Source organism: Bos indicus, chromosome 10 (genome assembly GCF_029378745.1).
Source record: "Bos indicus isolate NIAB-ARS_2022 breed Sahiwal x Tharparkar chromosome 10, NIAB-ARS_B.indTharparkar_mat_pri_1.0, whole genome shotgun sequence".
Classification (NCBI taxonomy): Eukaryota; Metazoa; Chordata; class Mammalia; order Artiodactyla; family Bovidae; genus Bos; species Bos indicus.
The window spans coordinates 64,676,123-64,693,736 of NC_091769.1; the positions used below are offsets into that span (position 1 = coordinate 64,676,123).

General features: G+C 45.1%; 1 protein-coding gene across 1 annotated transcript in view; it reads right to left on the reverse strand.

Annotated features, from left to right (window-relative positions):
• SQOR (sulfide quinone oxidoreductase) overlaps positions 1-940 on the reverse strand; it is a 53,881-nt gene extending 52,941 nt beyond the window's left edge. The window contains exon 1 of the mRNA XM_019968896.2: positions 787-940. The gene's annotated coding sequence lies outside the window, so the exon portion shown is untranslated. The remainder of the gene's footprint in view (positions 1-786) is intronic.
• Between the last annotated feature and the right edge of the window lie 16,674 nt (positions 941-17,614).

The following is a 17,614-nucleotide window of genomic DNA, read 5'->3' on the forward strand; positions in this document are numbered from 1 at the left end:
TTACACCTTCAAAAGCACTGAACCTAAAAGTGGTCCTTAGTCTCCCCAAAACTGCCAAAGTGGTACATGGCACAAAAATGGGTCAGAACCCTACACCACAGCAATGGGGAGCCCAGGCAAATCCAGAGCTCTGCTCCCTGTGTTTTTGAGTAAGAGGCTAGGTTGGGATTTTTATTATTAAAAGAGAGAAACGAAGAGAAAGGAAAGCACCCCAATTTCACCAGAGAACCCTTTCCACCAGTTCCTGTTTAGCACAGGCCCTAAATGCTCTCTCCACGGCTGGTTCCAGCCATAGCTGAAGGATACTTCTTGAGCCCCCGCCCCTCCATCCCACAGGCTGTGTGGATAAACGCGCCCTACTGTGGGCAGACCAGCAGACGTCACCTCCTACCCCCGGGGGCTGAGAACCCCTTGCGCACTGGGACCACGCCGGAGTGACACAATCAACAAGTGAAAGATGCCAGAAATTCCTACACACCAGGGTACCAAGAAATTCCCATACACAAGACCACGGATACATTGGTTTTCAACCTCCCCTCGCAGGGCAGCAGCTCCACGACTCCAGCACGTCGCAAGACCCGGGTTCTAGCAGGGGCTGCAAGAGCTGTGGATGCCGCGGGTGGAGAAAAAAAGTGGGAAGCGAAATGGAACGCGATGCACAGGGGCTGCGCTGTCCCAGATGCGGGACAGAGCTGGGTTAACAATCGGCTTTAGGGGTGACCTCTCTCCCGCCGGGTCCCTTTTCCCTGGCCAAGTGCCTCATACCGGCCGCGGGATGCCTCTTACCCAGAGGTGCGTGGAGCCTCGGGCCACAGCGTTGGCGCAGTAAAAGCTGCCGCTTCCTGCAAGGGCTCGCGGCCTCTGCTGGGGCCCGTGCGGTCCCCGGGCGGAGGCTGGAGGCGGGGAGAGCGAGCCTCCCCCCACCCCCGGAAAGTTCCGGAAAGGTCCCGCCGCTGCCCCGCCCGGCGCCACAGCCCGGGTGTAGCCTGCACTTGGCCTTGGTTCCCCGGGCGCATGGGGGACAGCCGGGGGCGCGGGTTAAGCGGGTTAGGGGCACTGCCGGCAGGGCAGACTCGCCCCTACACAGTGCCCCGTGCGGTGCAGCGGGACCCCTTGGTGCCTCAGAGGAGGGCACGGAGGCCACCTGTCGCCCACCCCCTACCCCCCCATCCCGTGTGCCTACATTGTTGCGTAACTGGGAGGGACAAAGGTGAAGGCGGGTCTGGGGAATAGAGGCCTGGCGGTTTGTGTCGGGTCCTCCAGTGAGCCCTGTGCTTCTCATCTGGTCCCCAGGGCTGTCCAGAGAGACCGCTTTCCCGCGCTTCTTTAACACGTAAAAGGTAACCGAGGCTGAGAGAAGCCCCCAAACTTGCCTTGGTAAGCAAGCGCCAGAGCAGCGCTCTCAACCCCAGGATGGAGGTCACGGTGAGCAGGCTTTCAGACACTGATCTCCACGCAACGTTGGGTCCTACTTTCATGAATGGACGTTTTCAATTGGCTGCTCTTTCTAAGTAGGTGTGAAACGCAGGTGAATAGTTCTCCACTACGTCAGATCTAGAACGCCTTTTTATAACATATAGGATGTCCAGAAGTCTTACTGCAATTTTAAGCTTTAATAATTTCAGATGTGAGTTAACAAACTTTCCTTTAAAAAGTGCCTTGAAAGTTTAATTATTACTTTTACATTTCATTCTGTGAATTTTGAATAATCTCTTTTGAATTTTTTGTTTCAGTCAACTTTTTAAGGTGAAATCCTAGCAAACCAAAAATTGAGGCAATCACAGAGAAGTAGGAGCCTAATAAAGTTGAACTTCTGAGCTCCTCCCTCTGGTTTTGTCTTGTTAGGTTTATCTTTTGAGGTAACGCTGGTTTATATTATGTGTTCCACTTCTGTCTGTATACCCTACAGCACTGCTGCTACTAAGTCGCCTCAGTCGTGTCCGACTCTGTGTGACCCCATAGACGGCAGCCCACCAGGCTCCCCTGTCCCTGGGATTCTCCAGGCAAGAATACTGGAGTGGGTTGCCATTTCCTTCTCCAATGCATGAAGGTGAAAAGTGAAAGTGAAGTAGCTCAGTCCTGTCCGACCCTGAGCGACCCCATGGACTGCAGCCTACTGGGCTCCTCCGTCCACGGGATTTTCCAGGCAAGAGTACTGGAGTGGGGTGCCATCGCCTTCTCCCTACAGCACACTTACCACCAAAAATTGTTTCCATCTAATTTTTTAATCCATCCAACACTCTGTGTCTTTCAATGTGTGAATTCAACCCATTTACATTTAGGATGATTATTGATAAATGAGGACTTAATATTGCCATTTTATCCTTTAGTTTCTGGTTGCTCTATATCTCCATTGTTCCTTTTCCTTTTGTTTCTGTCTGCTATTTTAGTTTGGTGGTTTTCTGTGATATTTTTGTCAATTTCCTCTTTTTTTTTTTTTTTTTTTTAATGTTTCATGTCTCTGCTCTAGATTTTTGTTTTCTGGTCACCATGAGATTTGTATAAAATGTCTCATAGGTAAAATAATCCTTCTACTGGTAGTATCTTATCTTTATTTACCTACATAGGCTTCTTCCTTTTCCTTTCCTTTTTTTTTTATTTCTGTTGTCTCACATTATCTCTTTACGTTGTTACAAAGTTGAAGTATACACTAGTTTTGTGTGTGTGTGTTTTTTTCTGCTCTCCTCCTTAACCTTTATGCTATAATAGTGTTTAAAACCTAATCTTATTGAGAGTTGCAATTTTCTGGTTCTATGTATTCAGTTCAGTTCAGTTGCTCAGTCCTGTTCGACTCTTTGCAACCCCATGAACTGCAGCACTCCAGGCCTCCCTGTCCATCACCAACTCCCGGAGTTCACTCAAACTCATGTCCATCGAGTCGGTGATGCCATCCAACCATCTCATTCTCTGTCATCCCCTTTTCCTCCTGCCCCCAATCCTTCCCAGCATCAGTCTTTTCCAATGAGTCAACTCTTCGCATGAGGTGGCCAAAGTACTGGAGTTTCAGCTTTAGCATCAGTCCTTCCAAAGAACACCCAGGACTGATCTTTAGAATGGACTGGTTGGATCTCCTTGTAGTCAAGGGACTCTCAAGAGTCTTCTCCAACACCACAGTTAAAAAGCATCAATCCTTCGGCGCTCAGCTTTCTTCACAGTCCAACTCTCACAACCATACAAGACCACTGGAAAAACCATAGCCTTGACTAGACGGACCTTTGTTGGCAAAGTAATGTCTCTGCTTTTGAATATGCTATCTAGGTTCTATGTATCACCTTGCTCAAAGTTTTATGTATTTTGCCTTTCTGTTTTCTGGTAGAAGAGCTCCTTATAAGATTTCTTATAAGGAAGTGTAGTAGTGATGAACTCCCTCAGTTTTTGTTTGCCTGGGAAAGTGTTTATTTCTCCTTTATATATGAATGATAACTTTACTGTATAGAGTATTCTTGGGCAACAGTGTTTAATCTCTCAATATTATAAGAATGTCATTCCACTTCCTCCTGGCCTGCAGGGTTTCTGCTGAGAAATCTGCTGAAAGCCTAATTGGGGTTCCTTTGTATGTTACCATCCTTTTTTCCCTAGTTGCCTTTAAAATCCATTCTTTTTAAAAATAATTTTATTTATTTTTGGCTGTGCTGGGTCTTCGTTGCTGCCAGTGTGCTTTCTCTAATTGCAGGCACTACTCTCCATTGTGGTGCATGGGTCTCTCATCGCAGTTGTTTCCTGTGGTGGAGCACAGGCTCTAGACTACCAGGCTTTAGTAGTTGTAGTGCACAGGCTTTGTTGATCCATGTGGGATCTTCCTGGACCGGGGATCAAACCCGTGTCTCTTGCATTGGCAGGTGGATTCTTTACCAGTGAGCCACCAGGGGACCCTCTAAAATTCATTCTTTGTCACTGACTTTGACAGCCTTAATGTGTCTTGAAGAAGGTCTTTTGGCATGTGTCTTGGATGCTCTCTTAGCTTCACAGACTTGTACATCCAGTTCCTTCCCCAGGTTTGGGAAATTCTCAGGTATTATTTAAATTCTCTGCTCCCTTCTCAAGCTTTTCTTTCTGAGATAGTCATTACCCTAATGTCACACTTCCTAAGAGAGTCAGATAACTCTCACAGAATTTCCTCAAATATCTCATTTCTCTTTCCTCTTCCAGTTGTATCATTTCTAGATTTGTCCTCAAGCTCACTAATTCTTTCTTTCATACGGTCTGCTCTATTTCTGATGCTTTGTCTAATACATTCTTAATCTCATTTATTGAGTTATTCAGCTCCAGAATTTGTTTGGTTCTTTTTTGTTAAAGTTTCACTGTCTATGGTAAAATACTCCTTCTGTTCATTAATTTTATTAGTAAGCTCATTGAACTGCCAGAGTTTTCTTTTAGCTCACTGAGTTTCTTCACTGAATTGTCTACCAGTGTGACTGCAATATTCTACGACGTTAAGTTTGGTTTCTGGAGATGTCATTTTCAATTTGTGGTATGTTGTTACTGTGGTTCGTCATATGGTGCTTGATGCAAGTTCTTCTGCCAGTGCATTTGAAGTAGCCCAGTGGTCCCCAACCTTTTTGGCATTAGGGACCAGTTCCATAGGTCATTTTCCATTGGCCAGGGGTGCAGGAATGCTTTCAGGATGATTCAAGCATTTACTGTGCACTTTCTGTGTGTGTGTGTGCTCAGTCGCTCAGTCATGTCCAACTCTGCAACCCCGTGGACTGTAGCCTGCTGGGCTCCACTGTCTATGTAATCTTCCAGGCAAGAATACTGGAGTGGGATGCCATTTCCTATTCCCAGGGATCTTCCTGACCCAGAGATCAAACCCGAATCTCTTGCATTGACACTCAGACTCTTTATACCACTTTGCCACCTTTTATTTCTATTATTACATTGTGATGTATAATGAAATAATTATATAGCTCACCATAATGCAGAATCAATGAACTTGTTTTCCTGCAGCTGTAAATACAGATGAAGCTTTACTCGCTTGCCCACTGCTCACATCCACTGCTCACCTCCTAAGAGGTTATGGACCAGTACTGGGGGTTGGGGATTCCTGAAGTAGCCAACACCTTTCTGCCAGATTCTAACAATTCAACCGATTAGAAATTAAAGGCCTTTCTTTCGTTTTCCTGTAGGTGGCACTACAGCATAAGTTTTTGGTTTCTTTTCCATGCAGTGCTTCTGATAAATTATATTCAAGAATCAGTACTTTGCACTCTCTACCACTTCTGTCAGAGATGTGGCCCTATGCCCTCCTTATCACATCTGTTCCTCTGGGGTCAGTGTTGCTGGTGTGGCTGCCTTGTGCACCAGGATGGTAGGCTCCTCTTTTCATCCAGGATCCCCTGAATCACAGGCTCCATCACCACTGAGGGGCGGACAGTGGCAGCAGGCTGGGGATGGGCGGGTGCATCTGCCATGTGGTGGTGTCAGGTTCGCAGGGTAGACCAGGGTGCTGGAGCCATAGGCACCTCAGCAGCTGGTGGGCCAGTGTCCCATGTACAACTGCCACTGCAGCCCAGCTTCTTGTGCTGCAGGCACTGCCATGGCCAAGGAAGCCCAAGTCATGTGTCTGCCTCCGCTGCCACTAGTGGGTTCTCTGGGGCTGCAGTCTCAGCTTCCATGGTTGGAAGGCCAGGATTACAGGCACCAACTCCACTGGTACCTCGGTTCTACCTTTTCTCTGTGTTACAGTCAAACCACCTTTTTTTCCTTTTTTTTTTTTTTTTCATACTTAATGTTAGGGCAAGAGGGAACACCAGAAATCATGCAAGAAAATTACCTGTGTGTGGAACTATCCACACAGCACAGGACACTGGCATTCGTGGCTCCCACTCTCTAAACACCAATAGATTATTTCCCAGTCATCTTGACAAAAATGTCCTTGAGTGTTTCCAAAATGCCCTACCTCACCTCCTAGTCTCACCATTTGAATGACATTAGAACATTCTCTAACACCATACACAAAAATAAACTAAAAATGGAGTAAAGACCTCAATGTAAGGCCAGATAACTATAAAGCTCTTAAGAGAAAAACATAAGCAGAACACTCTTTGACATAAATTGCAGCAGTATCTTTTTGGATCCACCGTCTAATGAAAATAAAAACAAATAAGCAAATAAGACTTAATTAAACTTAGAAGCTTTTGCACAGTAAAGGAAATCATAAGCAACAACCCACAGAATGGGAGAAAATATTTGCAAATGATACAACTGACAAAGGATCAATCCCTAAAAATACAAACACCTCATGCAGCTCTTCTAAAAACACAATAAAAAAATAGGCAGAAGATCTAAATAGATGTTTCTCCAAAGAAGACATACAGATGGTCAACAGGAACGTAAAAAGATGCTGCTGCTGCTGCTGCTAAGTCGCTTCAGTCATGTCCGACTCTGTGCGACCCCATAGACGGAAGCCCACCAGGCTCTGCCATCTCTGGGACTCTCCAGGCAAGAGCACTGGAGTGGGTTGCCATTTCCTTCTCCAATGCATGAAAGTGAAAAGTGAAAGAGAAGTCGCTCAGTCGTGTCCGACTCTTAGCGACCCCATGGACTATAGCCTACTGGGCTCCTCCATCCATGGGATTTTCCAGGCAAGAGTACTGGAGTGGGGTGCCATTGCCTAAACACTGCCAATTATTAGAGAAATGCAAATCAAAACTACAGTGAGGTATCACCTCACACCGGTCAGAATGGCCGTCATTAAAAAATCTAGAAACAATAAATGCTGGAGAGTGTGTGGAGAAGGGAACCCTCCGGCAGTGTTGGTAAGAATGTAATTTGGTATAACCACTATGGAGAACAGTATGGAGACTCCTTAAAAAACTAAAAACAGAACTTCCATATGATCCAGCAATCCCAATCCTGGACATATATCCAGAGAAGACCTTAATTCAAAGAGATACTTGCCTCACAGTGTTCACTGTAGCACTATTTATAACAGGCAGGACACGGAAGCAACCTAAATGTCCATCAACAGAGAAACTGATAAAGAAGATGTGGTACATATATATGAAATGGAATATTACTCAGCCATAAAAAGCATGAAATAATGCCATTTGCAGCTACACTGATGGACCTAGAGATTATCATACTAAGAAAAGTCAGTGAAAGAAAAATATCATATGATATCAGTTATATGTGGAATCTAAAAAAAAATGATACATATGAACTTATTTACAAAACAGACTCACAGACTATGGAAACAAATTTATGATTACCAAAGTGGAATGAATTAAGAGTTAAATTAGGGATAAATTAGGAGTTTGGAATTGGTAAACAGACACTAATTTCCAAAAGGAAAAAGGAAAATGTCAACTCTAGGCCCTGTAAATATTAGATCTTATTATATATTGTTTTGTACTTATATAAGCAAGGTGGTGTGATAGTAAAAATACTCTGCCTTAGAGCAACAAAGACTTCTGCCAAATACACGTACATTAGAGTGCTGGAGAATGTAGGCATGGCTTGGGCAGGCTCAGACTCTCCATCCAAAGGGGTCTCTGAGGACATAAGAGAAAGACTGGATCTGGAATCAAGCCTTTCTAAGAAACTTAGCTTTAAACTTAGTTATGGAAAACGTTTGCCTGAATTTCTTCATCTATATGATAGGAATAAATGTGTTCTCCTACCTCAGGGATATTCTGGAAGAATAAACATTATGTCTTTTGGGCCACAAAACCCTCAGAGTATGTGGAACTACAAAGACCAGAGGTTATCTTTGGGTTCATACACCACCACTCTCAGAGAGAATGAGTTGGTGTGCCTTGGTTAACTGTATCAGTAAAATGGGTATACCCACCTCATAGTATCCTTATGAAAATTAAGAGTTAATATATAGAAAGTGATTGGTACCATATCTGGCATAGAATAAGTATTCAGTAAGGAAATCAACCCTGAATATTCACTGGAAGGACTGATGCTGAAGCTGAAGCTTCAGTACTTTGGCCACCCGATGCAAAGAGCCTACTTACTGCAAAAACACCTGATGCTGGTAAAGACTGAGGGCAAAAGGAGGAGGGGCAACAGAGGATGAGATGGTTGGAGAGTATCATCGACTCAATGGACATGAGTTTGAGCAAACTCCAGGAGAGAGGGAAGGACAGGGAACCCTAGTGTACTGCAGTCCATGGGATCGCAAAGAATCAGACATGACTTAGCAACTAAACAACAACAGTCACCAAAATAACTATAGCTTTATAGATATTACTGTTATCCAGTGTTTGGATAGGCATTATATAAGGAGTTGAAGAGAAAGTAGTTCAACAGGCCTGCTTTAAGACAAATGAAATAGTATGAGTATTGGGCCTAGTATAAGAATACCAGACCACCTGACCTGCCTCTTGACAAACCTGTATGCAGGTCAGGAAGCAACAGTTAGAACTGGACATGGAACAAAAGACTGGTTCCACATAGGAAAAGGAGTACGTCAAGGCTGTATATTGTCACCCTGCTTATTTAACTTATATGCAGAGTACATCATGAGAAACGCTGGGCTGGAAGCAGCACAAGCTGGAATCAAGATTGCCGGGAGAAATATCAATAACCTCAGATATGCAGATGACATCACCCTTATGGCAGAAAGTGAAGAAGAACTAAAGAGCCTCTTGATGAAAGTGAAAGAGAGTGAAAATGTTGGCTTAAAGCTCAACATTCAGAAAACAAAGATCATGACATCTGGCCCCATCACTTCATAGCAAATAGATGGGGAAACAGTGGAAATAGTGTCAGACTTTATTTTTCTGGGCTCCCAAATCACTGCAGATGGTGACTGCAGCCATGAAATTAAAAGACGCTTACTCTTTGGAAGGACAGTTATGACCAACCTAGACAGAATATTAAAAAGCAGAGTCATTACTTTGCCAACAAAGGTCCATCTAGTCAAGGCTATGGTTTTTCCAGTATCATGTATGGATGTGAGATTTGGACTATAAAGAAAGCTGAGCGCTGAAGAATTGATGCTTTTGAACTGTGGTGTTGGAGAAGACTCTTGAGAGTCCCTTGGACTGCAAGGATATCCAACCAGTCCATTCTAAAGGAGATCAGTCCTGGGTGTTCGTTGGAAGGACGGATGTTGAAGTTGAAACTCCAATAGTTTGTCCACCTGATGCAAAGAGCTGACTCATTTGAAAAGACCCTGATGCTGGGAAAGATTGAGGGCAGGAGGAGAAACAGAGGATGAGATGGTTGGATGGCACCACCGACTCAAAGGACATGAGTTTGGGTAAATTCCAGGAGTTGGTGATGGACAGGGAGGCCTAGCGTGCTGCAGTTCATGGGGTCGCAAAGAGTCGGACACAACTGAGTGACTGAACTGAACTGATAAGAATAGTAGTAGTAATAGTGTTCATCGCTCAATCATGTCCAACTCTTTGTGACCCCACGGACTGTAGCCCACCAGGCTCCTCTATCCATGGGATTTCCCAGGCAAGAATACTGGAGTGGGTTGCCGTTTCCTTCTCCGGAGGATCTTCCTGATCCAGAAGTTTAACCTGGGTCTCCTGCATTGCAGGCAAATTCTTTACCGTCTGAGCTATAGGGAAGTCCTTTAGTATCAGAACGGTAGACTTCATTTCTCAAAGATTAGAATGATCAGAGATGTAGAAAAGCTAACTATTTACAGTATAGGCAGATAGACTGCACTGCAAAGTGCCCCTTAGACATAAAATTGAATCTGAGAGTGGAACTGATATTCCCAAGTGATGAAACAGAGTGGAGGAGGTCTCAATCTATCATCCAGGGCAAATGCTTATGGGTGTTCCTTCTGCCTCAAAATCAAAAGAGCCCCTCCTACTCACCTTCCTCTGGCTCCCTGTCAGTGACAGTTCCTTCAAGACATCTCTTCCCAAACCTGCCTTCGTGGCAGTGAGCGCCATGGTTCCCAGTTTCTGTTCCTCTGGTACTTGGTGTCATGGTTAATTATTACCCTCTTTAACAAAGTTATGCATAGTGACACACTGTCTCTCCATGAGAAACATGAAGCCACTGAGGGCAGGAACTGTGTCTTCTCCATCTGTTTGTCCCCAGGACTTAGCAGTGTCTTTTTCCCAACAAAAGTGTGTATTGGGTTCCATGGAACGGTTCCCAGGTAAGAGTACAAGTGTCTAAAGAAGTTAAAACAAGCTGCCTCAAAGGACTGTCAGAAATCTAGTAAACTTACCGCTCACATTTGATAAGCACATGGAAAATAGCATTCAGTGAAAAACTCAGGAGTCGCAGAGCGTGTGAGGATCTGAGGCCTTCCTGATCCCAGGAGCAGGTAGCAATTCTTCCACTACTTCATCTGTGTCTTTTCTCTGCATGTTTGAACAGGACAGGAGAGTTCATCTAATGAGGGAGCACTGGGAGACCATGGAGTTGCACAGTGAGGTTCTTGGCAGCAAGCACTTCCCTGGAGGGGCTGGGAACCAAGTCTCCTGTCCACCAGCCACCCTTGTGTCATATAGAGCTACTTCTCCTCACAGGTGCAGGGAGCAGTTCCCCATGGACCTGTGGGCTTTCCTTCCTTGAGGGGTAACTGAGAAGAGGAAGTATTTGGGTAAATTACTGTCCTCTGAGAGCACAGAGCTGATCCCAAGGCCACATTTTTCTCACCATCTCCCCTTCCTGCCCTCCACTATCCACTCTACAACCCCCTTCGCCCTCAGCTCTCGTCTTGGCAGGTCCTGGTGTCTTACCCGATGGCGTGACCCAAACCTTTACTCCTGAGGGGTCTGAACACTTGATAATCAAACCCTCCTCAGGCTGGGTGGCTGCCCATGTCTATTCACACAGTTAAATCAGGGCAAGGAGTTCAGGAGGTGCCCACCTGAACCCAAGTCTCACACACATTCCTCCTCGCTCCCCTCGTGTGAAAGCAGCCTTCCTCCTCCTGATGACCAGGGTCCATCAGACCTGCCGGCACGGCAACTCCTCTCTTGCCTGCTGCTCCCCGGACACAGAAATTTCCCAGTGTCCCGTCAGTAGCTTTACCATATAGATCACTGGAACGTTTATGGTGCCCCTGGCAAGAGTGTGTTCTCTTTAGGGACCAGAAACTACAATTATTTAGAGCCGAGTTGCAGGGAAAAGCAGCACAAAACTCCACAGTGGGTCCTTCAGAATGACGGTAACCAAGCCCATCCCTGCTTCCACCTCTTGGTTTCCAGACCCTTGATTTCTTCCTATTGAGGACACAGCACCACAGAGGTCTGCGATTTAATACACTGTGTGCTGAAGGACAGCACTCCATCCTTTCAGAGTGCTTTCTCAGAGCTGGCCTTCCAGTTGAGAAGGCCCTCTCCCAAAATTACCTCTGGGTGGTGCAGTACATGACACAGCCAGAGGGCCCCTGGTTCCACACCAGCTGCATCTGAAGTACAGCCCCTGCTTGGATGCTCTGCTGTATGGGATTCCATTCCTGTGGATCAGACATTCGGTAAGCCTCCAGATAGAAGGGCTGGTTGAGGATCTGTAGGCAGGATAAAGACAATGTTCACTGACAGTTTGCCTCACTGACAGTTTGCCTCGGGGTTATGTTAACTCTCCCACCTTCTTTCATGCTATAGACTGAGAACTCTTCAGTGCTGACATCCAAGAGAATATCACACTGATCCATTACACCAATGACCCTGTCAGGACAGAACAAGGGGAGTAAGCTAGAATGCTCCAGGTCTTAGTACTGATACTTGTGCTTCAGATGGGAAATAAACCTTATGGGCAGACAGAAAGAGGCCATTTCAATGATGTTTTTAAAAGTCTAGTGGTCAAGGGTATTATGGGACAGCCCCTTTTAAAGCAGAAGACAAACACTACACCTGACAGTCATGTCTCAAAGAAGGAAGTACACCGCCTCTTTGTGTTCCCCAGGGATATTTCTCTGGCCCACATACTAAGTGACACAGAGGCTGCCAGCAGTGAGTGGGGCTGGAGCAGGAAACAGTGTTGCAACAGGTCCAATGGGCCCAGTGCAGGTAGGCCTGTTAGCTGACCCCATGGTGTTGGAGGGGTCGGTGGTGGGAGAAGATACTGCATCAATCTGTAGATGTGGGTCCACTCTAAGCTGGACTTTATACAGGACTTCATTTTTCACCTAGCCCTCAAAGGCCCCCCAATCCAACAGGATGGCCAGGATGCACCTTTTGGGTCTGCAGGTATTGGCATCAACTCCAAACCTTTGTCCAATAGTATTAGTGTATAGTCATGTAACTAAATGGCCATGAGCAGATTCTTTTGAGGAAAGTCTGGAACAACTGCCACAGTATATACTTGTGATAGTGTTGCAAGGTCCCTCCTCCTGCTACTTCTACAGTCAATGGGTTTCAGATCTGAAAACTGACTCAAGTCTGGGAACTGAGCATGAGATCATGATTTTTTATTAAAGTGACTGCTCTCAGCCTCTTAATCCAATTTTAGTTTGGGTTTTTTTTGTTTTTTTTTTTTAATAGGCAAAAGATTAGCAAATACAGCTCCACTGGCTAAATCCAGACAACCACTTGTTCTTGTAAATAAAGTTTTATTGAAAGACAGCTTTACAATTGTTTACATATTGTTTAAGGCTGCTTTTGTGCTACAGCAGCTGAGTTGAGCAGCTGTGACAGAGAGCATGTGACCTGCAAAGCCTAAAATATTATCTGGACCTTTAAAGTCTGCTCATCCCGTTAAGAGATGCTAAGCAGCATCTTTGCCAACCATTTTGCCTCTAGGTGCAAATCTACACGTCACCCCATTAACGTTCTCCATAACCCTCTGCAGATAAAGCCCACTGACTGCCCTCCGACCTTACCTTTTGAAGAGTGAGGTAATTATGGCCTCCTGGCTTCTGGCAGGTAAGCGCCACCTCCTGGCCTATATCACTTCTGCAGATGCTAACAAGCTCAGTTTGTAAGCATTTCTCCTTCCATCATCCCCAGCCTGCACAACTTCTTAGTGATGCTGGTGTCCCTCTCATCAGTGCATTTCAATGGTTTGGGGACTGGTATATCCTCTCGTGGGATGCATTCTCTAGTTGGGTCTTTTGGCTTACATAGAGCCCTTCCAGCATGTCCACTTTCCTCAACCACTTTATTCCTTCCTGGACGGTCTTCTGGAGTGAAGGAGAGAAGGATGGGGGAAGCATCCTAAACTACTGAGCTTCGTCCAAGCCAACGTGGAGTCCCTGAGCCAAAGCTGACATCAGAGATACCCCATGTCTCCCAGGAGTGGACATTGGCTGGAAGCAGCCTGTAGGAAACATGCCCCAGTACAAATGTAGGTGGGCCTCAGAACACTGTGGCTGGAGCCCTTGGTCAACTATGGCCCCTCTAGTTAGAGGTGTGTGAGATGTAGTCTCATGGTTACGATAGGGGCCCAGAATGAAGTTTATGGTGTGTGTGACAAAACCCACTTTAAATGCCAGTCTGCATCTTTAGTAAGAAGTCTGACTTCTAAGGGGGCACAAGCTGTCGATTAGAGTGACACCTTAGAAGAGGAGAGTGATCAATAGAGTAAGAGGCTCCAGGACAGACTGCAAAGGCAGGGTGACTCACATGTGTGTCTCCTTCTCTCTCCTCACCATTATTCTTGCAATCCAGACAGAAAAGGATCCTCTGCCTTCATTCAGAAGTGATCTCTTCCCAGCTCCCTCACTGTGCGAGGGTAAATTCACAGACCTTAGGATTCTTCTGAGCCCAAGCTGTGAGGTAGTTAAAGGCTAGAAACATCTCATCTGTGATGAATGCTTTTGCCTAAATGCTGCCACTGTACCAAGCAGATGGACTGGTACCATCATCAAGTGAAAACAACAGCCATAAGCCTACATTCATTGACTGCCATGGGATACAAGGTATCTCATGATGTTAATGCTGGAAGAGTCAGGGATCACCCCGTATCTGCATGTTTACCCCTGACAGGAAATGAACTGCTTGGAAGCCTCCAGTGAGAGAACCTGGCTTCTCATCCTGTGTTCTTTCCCCAAAGCCATAAAGATGCACAAAGAAATGAAACTGGGCAATAGGCTGAAGACCCAGCAATGCAGGCCCAGCAAGGCAACATCCATGATAGCTTTCTCAAGGTGGTGGTGGTAGTGAAACGTCCAAAAGCAGCTGCAAAGGGAACACTCTGGCCCTTCTGGAGTCGCTCACTTCTCCCAGCAGCTCTGCCTTTCCTGACTCCAGCAGCACCAGCATCTGAAAGGAAGGTTTCCGAGCCACATCTCAGCCAGGTGGTCTCACTATTGCTTGCTTCTATTGAGTAAATGTGGAGCTTTACAGTCAGTCTAGAATTAAAACAGCCTTGCAGGAAAACCAAAGAGTTCTGTGCATTCTTCCCACTAGGCTCTCTCCTAACAAGGAAAACATGCCTCCTCCATTTCTTCCGATATCATCAAACTGGATTAAACAAATTAGCAGATGAAATGGGGGGTCCACATGATTCCCTATCATTGGAATAGTTTTATCAGAAGGTTTAAAGTAAAACTCCTAAGCCTTTTTCTATCTCTGTTCCTAGGGTCTCTGGCCCAGGAAAACTCCCCAGCAATGTGGTAGCTTTGGCTTTTTCCCAGAATCAAATCTCACTCCACCAACTGTGGTTGTGTGATCTGGGAAGTTACTCAGACTCAGTGTGTCTCAGCTGTCCTCAACTGCAAAATGTCCTCATCGATAAAATGCGGGTAAGGATATGGTGCTGGGTGGCAACTCCTAAGGTTGCTGTTACAAGCTGACGCGTATAAAGCACCTGGCATGTGACAGATGCTCAACCGAGCTGGAGCTCTGAACTTCAGGCTTGGGAATGAGCTGGAAGCGAACATGGGATTATGGATCCAGCTAGAGATGAGAATTCTCTAAGAAATTGGACAAAACAAGAAACAAACGCTGCAAGCAATGAGAACAAGTGTGGGCTAGTGGCAGGACTCACCTGGGCGCTGGCCAGTGTTGCCTTCCGCCTTGAATTCCTGGATTAGCAGGCATGGAAACACATAATCTCCTAAACAGCATCCTTATTATTAAATTAGATCATGCGTTTGTGCTCAGTCCAACTCTTTGCAACCCCATGGACTGTAGCCCGTCAGGTTCCTCTGTCCATGGAATTTTCCAGGCAAGAATACTGGAGTGGGTTGCCATTTCCTTCTCCAGGGAATCTTCCTGACCCAGGGATCAAACCCAGGTCTCTTGCGTCTCCTGCATTGGCAGGTGGATTCTTTACCACTGTACCACCTGGGAAGCCCGAGTTCCTTATGAAACTAGATAATGCACATTAAAACATTTTGAAAAATATAATATGCTATAGCAACCCAGGAGACAATGACAATGTTAGATGCTTAAAGTTGTAATAAATAGAGAACTGTTAAGGCTGTCTCATAAATAAGGGAAGTAGGGAACAGAAGGGTGGTACTGTAAAATATCTGTGGAAAATAGCAATCTTAGCCCAGTAATCAAAGCCCATAGGAAGCTAAGAAAAACCCAGCACCCAGGTCGCACAAAGCCTTTACAGGAAAATAGCTCTCAGGATCCAAGACATTTTGAGGGGCCTAAGACCTTGTCCCATTTCAGAAGCAGAAATTCATGGACCCCTACTCCTCCCCTCACCCATAACACTCAGCTGTTCTGTTTCCATGTATGTTCTCATTTCTCCTTCAAGTACTAAAAGTGAGTACTCTGATCTACATGTTCCCAAAACAGTAACTGACCAAGCCAAAGAGATTCTCTATGTCCCCATCTAGCCAGAGTTTTTACTGCCAGACTAATTTTTCCACTTCTGAGCCCACGGGTTGGTTGCCCTTGGGCCAGGTGCTCACCCCAGATCCTATCAACAAAGGACCAAGGGGAAGAGTCAGGTGAATCAAAGCACAGAACTCTTGGGATCTTTGCCCACAATCAGATCTATTTTTGGCCTAGAATGCTTTTCTTAGAACAGGATTCCAAGCATGGTGGATGATGACAAATTATATGATTGGAGAAGAAAAAAAAAAAAAGAAAGAAAGAAACTTCAAGCCTAACATCAAACTAAAAAATTCAAAAAGTTAGAAAAATGTAATTTTAAACCTTATCAAATATTTCACAGATCACTTTCAAACATTTCACTGCTTAAACAAAAATTCAGATCATACAGAAAATCTTGACTTACAAAAAAACTATAGTTGAAAATGCTTAGGCCAAACTTCATCAAACTAGTTGAGACAATACAGAATTAGTAGACTAGGGGAGCACAGTACCACAAGATGGCAGCAGTGTCCCCTGTGTTTCATCCGGTTTTAAGTCTAAGGTGTGTTCATCCGTTGAGTCTTTTCTAAAACTTTACCTATTCCTTGACGCCATTTTTAAGAAAACTGAACAGACCCGTAGTTAATACAGAAGGAATAATGCTACAATAGATGTGGCATCAATTCTTCTACAGCCTAGTACACACATTATCTCTGAGCTCATTTTACTCCCAAGATCTTGGGACTGCCTATCTTGTTAAATCTAGTAGAGTATGTAATCAGGAATAGAAGCAATGGCTTGGATTATCCAAGGATTACCGGCTCCTAAACCATGTTACAATTTCAGGAACTTAATCTTTTTAATATTCCCTATTTGGCATTTATGTAATACAGGTTTTTATTATAGCCATTTTAAGTATCCGTTTATCTCTATTAGATTCAATTCAGTCTCAACTGTGATGGCTAATTTTACATGGTAAATTGCCTCAGTTGTGTCTGACTCTGCAACCCCATGGACTGTAGCCTACCAGGCTCCTCCGTCCACAGATTTTCCAGGCAAGAGTACTGGAGTGGGTTGCCATTTCCTTCCCCAGAGGATCTTCCCAACCCAGGGATCAAACACAGGTCTCCCACATTGCAGGCAGATGCTTTACCGTCTGAGCCACCAGGAAAGCCCCAGTAATTTGGCTGCTGCTGCTGCTGCTAAGTCGCTTCAGTCATGTCAGACCCTGTGCGACCCCATAGACGGCAGCCCACCAGGGTCCCCCGTCCCTGAGATTCTCCAGGCAAGAATACTGGAATGGGTTGCCATTTCCTTCTCCAACGCATGAAAGTGGGAAGTGAAAAGTGAAAGTGAAGTCGTTCAGCTGTGTCTGACTCTTAGCGACCCCATGGACTGCAGCCTACCAGGCTCCTCCATCCATGGGATTTTCCAGGCAAGAGTACTGGAGTGGGGTGCCACTGCCTTCTCTGATAATTTGGCTAGACCATGTTATATAGTTATTTGGACAAATACCAGTCTAGATGTTGCTGTGACAGTATTTTCTAGATGAGACTAAAATATAAATCAGATTTTAAGATTTTGTTTTCATTCACTTGTACCAAATTCAATATGCTTTTTTGACTCTCTTTTTCAAAGTCCTAATAAAAGCCAAATCTGGAATGAAAGTGAGCAGCACCTATTGTACACTTACCCAGATTTGAGCCTTGCAGGCCTCCTGAAGCACTTTGGGAATATGCATGATCTACACCAGACTGAACAGCTAGCTACAACTTTTTCTTCAGTTTAAGATGAAGGGACGGGGGGGAGATGTTAATCTAAAACAGGTGAGTATTATTGATTTATTATTCTTCACATGCCTATAAGCCTCCCTTATTTCAGGGTTCACAAAAGATACATCACTGTTCCCTTCTATTTCAGTCTTAGCCTTTCCTTTTCTCTTACTCAACTACCATACTCAACCCATA